Here is an 8929-nt window from a genome sequence, read left to right on the forward strand (position 1 = left end):
CGTGCTTTTGAAGTTTTTCACAATTAGGTAAGTCTGAATTTGATCGTATCATGTCACTGACAATTGGAGCACTATAAGAGCATACAATGAACATGTAACATGATTATAGCCGCGAAAACTGCAGACAAAATTCTTCTGTCATCAGGAGACGCAATACCTATCGCCAATAATAAATACGTACATAAACAACGACTCAGATGAACGGAAGCGCCCTGGTGCCAATCTATAATGATTGATAAAAAAAACTCCTACGTAAGGGAAAAAACATGACTACGACAATATAACTCCTACGTAGGAGATAAAAAAAACTAATGACTTTGTAACTCTTACATATAGGAGAAAGAAAAACATGATCAGAAGTATATAAAGGCCTAATTAATAGTATATAACTCCTACGTAGGAGATAAGAGTAATGAACTCCTTTACACAAATTAAGATACTCCTGTTATATCTATACTATTTATTTTCATTTCTGGTTGCGTTTTATGTAGCACCATCACAGCTTCACATTATAATTTTTATTATTATGTCATATGGCGGATTTCCAGCTTTACTGTGGAGGAATACCTCGGGTGCATTATTTCAGGCACAAACGGGCGCCTGAGTAGAACCACCGAAGTACCGTAAGCTAGCTGTATAGCTTCTTCACATGACAGAATCCAAATCCCTCAGGATTCGAAACAACAGCGCTGAGGGGCAAGTTGTTTGAAGTCAACTATCTAAACCACTCGGCAATGGACACCCTTACTATTTATTCAATTATTTATTCAACATGGCATGGACACTAATGCGACTACTGTACCAGCTTGAGTTGGCTTTAAACTTGTTTCCTAAATGGGCGAAATATGTTACATATGTATAAGTCTGAACTGTTGGAATCACTATCAAACTAATTAAACGTAGTTTCAGATAATTGTGCACAAACGGCCGGGAATCAAATCAGGGTTCTCAAAACCCGCAGTCCTAGAGACGGCTAGACGAATTTCATTTCAAAATGATTTTTGAATTAAAACACCATTGCGACGCTTTTTACGTTGCGTAAACAACACTTTGTTTCATTATGCCACAACCCATCTAACACACCGATTTGTCCAAAAAAAAATATTCCATTGACGTCAGTTGAAATTGAGTAAACAATAAAACAGTATCGAAAATATCTTGTTTACAAAAAATGTTTAATAGTTTGTAGCCGGATAATTTAACATTATCTTGATTTACATCACTTTGGGGTGCTTTTTTTTTTTACTTTTTCAGACTTGACCGGTTCATAAAAGGTACAATGACCGCCTAAATTATGGCATAAATAGGTCAAAATTTCAACGTAACCCATAATTTAGAGGATTATCATATTCACTTCTCAGCGTGCGAAAACTTGAATCACGAAGAATGTAATGTACCTTGATGCAGGTCAATCTATATTTATATATATATATACACTTCATCTTTGATTTGTTCTGCCTTTTACTCTGAATGGGACATAATATCTGCACTTACGACAGAATCGACAGACTTGACATGAAACGAGCCCTGTGTTTTCCATTTTAGGCTTTATTCGAACTCTCAGAAAATAGAAAGTTAAAGTATTTTATAATTTCCATTTCTTTCTCCATAATTGTCTATTGTTATACATTGTACTCCTTTAATGAACGAAGTTGATTCATACTGGGACTATAAAAGCCTTGACCTATAAATGACCTTAACAGTCAAGGTTTAAAATGAATTTTTATGTACTTCCTCCAATCTGTTTTCGTTTGGAAGAAGTGGAGCGTGGCCGCCACGTGCCGTGGTTCTTGTTGTCTGTTAGTGCAATACGCTGTAAATGAGGGCGTCGTAAAACGCATTATGGTACATGTACCACAATGTAAATGTCTGCTTTTACAGTTTTATAGTTTGTTCACCGACAAAAAAGGCTGGCATGTCGTTTCGAAACGTATAAATATTTCTAGTATATAAATAACTTTTTTGTAAATGGTAAGCTGATGTATCTTTTTATTGAATGACAAGGTGACCGCTGAATAACCTCACGTAAGATTACATGATCTATCATATAAAATTAAACTGTAATTTAATGTCTACAATGTGAATATCTAGCTCGAGGGTAACTGTTTACGGCGGTAACGAGGCTCTGCTCACTTTCCGTTTCATTTAAAGCGGTGGCCGGTGGCCAATCCTGTCTGAAAGAAAAAGAGCTCATGGAAAGATGACGCCTGACCTTGGCGTTGGTAGAATGCCCTGCAGGTAGCAGGCCTATGAATAATTCTAAAATGAGGATGTCATTCTTTACTTTTGGCTTTAGTCCATTTTGAAGTTTTATATCGCCGACCACTTATCGGGAAAAGCCGAAAAACCTTGACGGTTTAGATTTCAAACCCTGATAAAGGACCACCCTGTTTTGGCAGTTGGATAGTGGTAACCCTGTTTATCACACAACTCAAACTTTCCCAGTGACTGATGCATTAAATAGGTAATGGTCAATTCTAATTTTTTAAACGATTTTGGTAGATTTCATTATTTAAAAACTTTGGGCTCCCAAACGTAGACACGTATAGATATGTGAGTAAGAAATAAATGTCCACAATTTTCAACAGCATGCCCGTGACTATTAAACAGAAAAGCATTCCTTTCAATAATGCGATACATTAAAGGGTCTCCAACTAGTGGATTCTTTTTGTTTTGTTTTTTTTGAATGACAGGAGTGGAAGAAATATTTCGAGATTTATTTTTGATGTAGGTCTAGACCAATAATTTGAGTGCAAAATTTTAGATCATAACCTCATTCCGTTGTTCTGGTATTATCGTTCTTATCGTGAAAAATGACCGAAAGTTTTCACCCAAATCGCACTAAAAATATCACAAATATTAGATAATCTATATCAGTTTAAGTATTTCTGAATAATCGTTTGCATAACGATACTTCATGTATTTAACAATACATGTTTATTTATGGATTTATAATAAATACGCTTAACATAAATGTGAAGAAAAAAATAACACGTGGGACATATTCCTTGGTTTCTTTTTTTTCAAAACGGGCCATGAACTTTTGAGGAATGTTTACCAAATACTGGCACCTTGGCATGTTTATTTTTAATGAAATATTTAGTAACATTGCCAAATTCATTACAACTACTATTCAAAAATTTAGTTATTTGAGCCGTGCCAAGACAAAACCAACATAATGGGTTTGCGACCAGCATGGATCCGGTCAGGATCCATGCTGTTCGCTTACAAGCCCTATTACAAGTAGAGAAACTGATAGCGAACAGCGTGGATCCTGAACAGACTGCACGGATGCGCAGACTGGTCTGGATCCATGCTGGTCGCAAATGCACTGTGTTTGTTTTGTCGTGACACGGCTCATTTGAATAACAGCCACACCAATATCTGTCAAAGTCGGTGTTTGTATAAATTTTAAGAATTTAAGAAATTTACATTATAATAAGAAATCTTAAAACTGAAATGTTTTACATATCCATATTTAAAAGCGACCTAAAGATCTAATTACTTAAATAAAGTATCAAAATATGCAATTAGATCATAAGATAAACATACTTAACCTTTAACATGCCGAGTCACTCCAGCAAAATTGGCTGGCTTCATTTTTTTTATTGAAAGCTATCCATTTTCAATTTTAGTGAAAATTTAAAGTTGACCAGCCAATAGCAGAGTGTAAAAGTTTACTCAGATGTGCAAGGATTGCCAGGTTCTATGAAGGTTGCAATTTTAATTCCGCAAAACATCGGATAATAATTATAAATAACCAGCAAGGTGTTCCGAATGAATTTGTGTTGGCGTGACATATTAACGTATCAGTTCCCATTGTTACAGAGACAAGTCCATCTTTCCTCTATTTTATTATTATTTTTTTTGCCCAGTTTAATATAAAACGATAGATAATGTCAACATTTCAGAAAAACGCATTGTAAGCCCTATATTCTCGTGTTTCCAGGCCTACATTATTAGGGTTGTTTGTGTCTTTTTGACATATACATATAATGTATATCATAAATATAAAATAAATGAAAATATCTGCGAAAAAATCATATTAAAAACGACCCACAACAATAGAAAATTATTGTTTTTTTCACATGACATTAAGTCAAAAATTTATTGGTCTGAGTTTTTTGTTTGTTTTTTTTGTTTTTTTTTATTGGACTGGGCCCTTTCATTCTATGAAAAAATAAATTAGATCATATATCATATAATTCCATTATAAACACAAATATATACTTTAATAATCATAGTTGGTTTAAAATCATGTTTTATTACACCTGTACACACACCACTGTTATATAAATTTATCCAAATAAGGATTTTCCTGAAAATATTCCAGAAGGATTTTCTTGAAAATAAATCCGAGCCGTGTCACGACAAAACCAACATAGTGCGTTTGCGACCAGCATGGATCCAGACCAGCCTGTGCATCCGCGCAGTCTGACCAGGATCCATGTTGTTCGCTATCAGTTTATTTATTTGTAATAGAGTTGGTAAGCGAACAATATGGATCCTGATCAGACTGCGCGGGTCTGGATCCATGCTGGTCGCAAACGCAATATGTTGGTTTTGTCGTGACACGGCTCATCTATTCGAGAACTGTAACGTAAGTATACATTTTAAAGTTAACTGCTATACCGTTCTACAAGTTTAGGGGCCATCAGAACAGTACTTGTGTTACACTTGGAGCAGCAACATTGGGGCATCGTCTTCATATTACAAGATTAATAAGTACACATTTTTTTTTTATTCCTTTACTTAAACACCAGATAATCAAGACGACAAACACGACATTATTTTCAATGATAATTAAAATCATAAAATACAGAATGAATACCATTAAGTATTACTTAAGGAAATAAAAGAAAGCAGAAGAATTCAATAACGTTTCTGTTTCCTTATTGCCGAGGTCGTGCAGTGTTAATTAACAAGAGGGCTTTGATGGCCTTTGATCGCTCACCCGAGATACATAATTGCTGAAAGGCTATACTAATTTGATGAAGCTGCAGTAATAAGGTCACATGCGACTGTTATTTTAGACCTAGGCTGCATTTAAAAAAAAAAAAAAAAAAAAAAAAAAGAAAGAAAAAAAAAAAAAAACTTTTGTAGATGTCCGCCATGCAGGAAAAACTACATGTCTAATATCAAAACTTTGGGCATTGCAATTTCACATTAGAAGATTTAAATGTGTTTTACTATGTAAGTCTATATAAACTAAGAGACACCGGGGTTGTACATGTAGCTTGTTTGACCCCAGGGATGTTATTTATTTTTCTTTTGTAAAGGACCTCTGGAACAAAACTAATTTTGACACCAGAGATATACTTGATATAACTTTTGTAGATAATTACAAGATGAAGTTAGGCATTGCAATTTCTGAGTAAAGGATTATATTTTTTTTAATTTTTAAAGATTACTTTTAGCTCCTGTAACTTACTTATTCACCAGACTTGAACTATATTCAGGCCTTTTGTAGAGATAAATAAAAGGTTAATTCCTATGAAGTTTGGTCAAAATCCACCGAGGGTTTTAACAGGAGATGATGTTTAATGAAATAGTGGATAACGACGAACGACGAACACACTGCCATCACAAAAGTTCACCTCTGAGAATTGTATGCTCAGGTGAGCTAATTTGAAAATAATATTCTGCACTAAATTTAAGTTCATACTATTTCTGATAAAAAGATGTTCCTGATATTATTATCAACAATTTTTTTCTTTATTAAAAGTTAATTCAATGGTCATACACAACATTTCTTATTAAGGTCTAATATTAATTAACTTTTCAATATTAGACACGTTTTCACTTCAAATGTAAAGTTCAACTCGGCTTTTATGTGACTGGAGAATTTTGATTGGCTCTCCAGCTCGGCCATTATGAATCAATTTTTTTTCATTGAAACAAAGTCGCTATTTTGAATTGCTGCAAGGAAGGATTCCGAGATATTTTTAAAACAAGAAATTCATTTGCAATACCTCACAACAACGGAATTTCACATTAGTTCTTTTTTGTTCACTAAGTACTTAATTTCTTTAGATTATATGTAGTAAATTAATAAAATTGTCAATAATTAAGTGTTTTCACAATGGTCTTGTTATTGGGCTTTAGACTTTCATATAAGCCTTCGGTCTTTTGCCTCAGGCTTATATGATAGTCTTCACCCCAATAACAAGACCATGATTATGAAAAAAAACTTAATTATTAACATGCTACTCAGAACGGTCTTATTCCACTTGAACTACAAGTTACTTTAAAAGTGCAATGAAAGGTAAGTCATCGTTAATGTACTCTTAAATAAAATCGGATAAGTTTACATACTAGTACATTTAATTATTAGATGTCTGGAGAGCTCTCAAAGGAACTTATCACGCTATTTCAAAACTCATTACGAATACGTGTAATAATTAGTCTCATTTTTACAGTTATTCAGTGCTTATTGGTTTAATAGTATTATAGCTTCATGTATATATGTACGAAAAACTCGATATTAACAAACACAGAGAATAAAAATACTTAAGTATCAAAATGACAGATAGAACATTTTTTCCAGATTTAATCAGATTTAGACAAAGTTTATCGGGAAAGTACTCTAGTAAACTATCCAAGGCCACGGTAAGGTTTTTTGTTGTTTTTTTTCCATTTTAATCCGGGAGAACGGACTTCAAAATAGGCCCTATCAACAGCAACATCTGAAAGTGAAGTTGCTTCAGTAAAAGTAGCTGTTATTAAAACAAGATGCTCGCTATAGAGTGCACGAGAGTATTCATTAAAGTAGCATTAGTTTTTTTCTATTCTGATCGACATTCCGCACCGTGGACATACAACCTAGTCATTGATATACAAAAGGGAGCGCGTGCAAATTACGTCAATGCTACATGATAGGCTCTAAATCGCACGATTGAAATCTTAACTGGCGGGGAAATATAGGCCAGAGGTGGTTTGAGATCACGTACCACAAAACGCATCCTGTATTCGCATATTTTTAATTGTTAGAAAATTGTGGCTGCAGTTTCGGCAGGAGTGTCACTGGAGCAGTGATATGATGTACAACTTAGATCTGAACAAAAAGGTCTAGTCGCATTGGATTGACCTAAAATATGTTTTATCTTGTTATTCGTGCAATATAATATCCATATTATAAAATATATAAAAAAATTAAAAATCTGTTTTATTTAAACTGTTATATTATTTTAACATTGTTAATTGGATATTGTTAATTGCCATTTTTCTATAAAAAAAATAATATTGCATTGAATCCCTGCGAAAATCCGACGATATTCCCACCTGGTGAAAAATTTTGACACCGAGAACTGGCATACTCAAAACTTTCGTGCTTGTATGTTACATACCAATATATAATATAACTCAGATTTGTTTTTCTCTCTGTTCTCAAAATTTTGAATTGCTTTCTTCCGTCTTTCTAATACAAGTAGTACCTACAATTAGCAGACACATCCGGTCAGCTACTGGTCATATACGTTACATACAAATATTCCAAGAAAATCTACATACATGTTTATATCTAAACCAAACTCCTGAATATTTACAAGTAAATTGCCGCCATTAGTCGCGACACCTTTTTTCTCCACTTACAGCACCCAGCTACATGTTTTAAGCCCTACCCCTGCATATTATGACATTCCATCTTTCCTAGTTAAAGAACACCTGAACCATTCGTGAGTTATTTTAGACAAGCGTTGGCACCTAGAACTAACTAGCTCCTGTAAGCTAGCTAGATAGCTTCATCGCATGCATATCTAAAGGATATTTCAATAACATTCGTCTCCAAGCATGATCAAAATTACTCCATGCATAGACCCATCTGGGACCAATTGTCCCAGGATCCTTACAGGACAATTATTTTTCTATATTGAATTATCAGTTTAATTGATTAAATCAGGGAGCTGATAGTCACGAAGATTACAAAAAGAATTTTACCTCAATGTATTTGTCTACGAATATTTAAGATTTACCTATTGTTTATTCATATAACAGGTAAGAGTAAAGATCTATCAATTATCCAATCGTTTGCTTGATATTTTGAATTAGGACTTCTTTGGAACAGCCTACTGTAAACTGAAGAGATTTCATGGAAAAAATTATAAAGTGCAACAGCCCACAGTTTAGAAATAAACTGGAAAGAATGCCTAAAAAGGAACATTGTCCTGCTGCTGTATGTTAGTGTAGATCTGACACTTAAAATACAATGGACTGTACGAAATAAATATTACCTCTTAAAGGGACTCCACTGAGGTTTTTTGACACGATGGGACTGAAAATATTTTTTCAAGATAAATGTACCAGTTGATGTACGCTTAGACCACTAATCTTTGTGCAAAATTTAAGATCATTCGCTCACTTCTTTTTTCCAGGATAATTATTCAAATTGTAAAAAATGACCCAAAATGAAAAGCGTTTAAACGCATAAAAAAGACGATTTTCAATTTATTTAAAAGTATATCTTTGCATAAATTTCTGTTTAAAGTGCCCCAGCTCATTTATGTAAGAAATTCAAATGTTATGTTTTAGGCTTTTAAACCTCAGTGGAGTCCCTTTAAACAGGAAAAGTAAAAACAAAGTAATGAGACGCACAGTCTGTATCATTAAGACGTTTCGGTGGGTCCCAAGATTCAAACATCTCAATGATACAGACTAGGAGATGCAACGTGCTAAGCTTTAGTCACGTTATAGTATTTTATATTCAGAAGTCATGCACAAATTTGTCTTTTGACCGATTGAATGTTCATTTGTATTGCATTGATTGTTTGTATTGGTCCTTTAACACAAACATCATTGAATTCTACATCTGCACTTAAACTATAAACAGTGCCACTGTTTGAACTTAAATAAAACTTGATGATTTTATAAAGGATATTTCAAACATTCTGTTTAAAAGACCCTGAATTTTAATAAATTTCTATCAAATTCTAAA

The sequence above is a fragment of the Ruditapes philippinarum genome, unplaced genomic scaffold, assembly GCF_026571515.1.
Source record: "Ruditapes philippinarum isolate M1 unplaced genomic scaffold, ASM2657151v2 ctg2377_1_1_1_1, whole genome shotgun sequence".
NCBI lineage: Eukaryota > Metazoa > Mollusca > Bivalvia > Venerida > Veneridae > Ruditapes > Ruditapes philippinarum.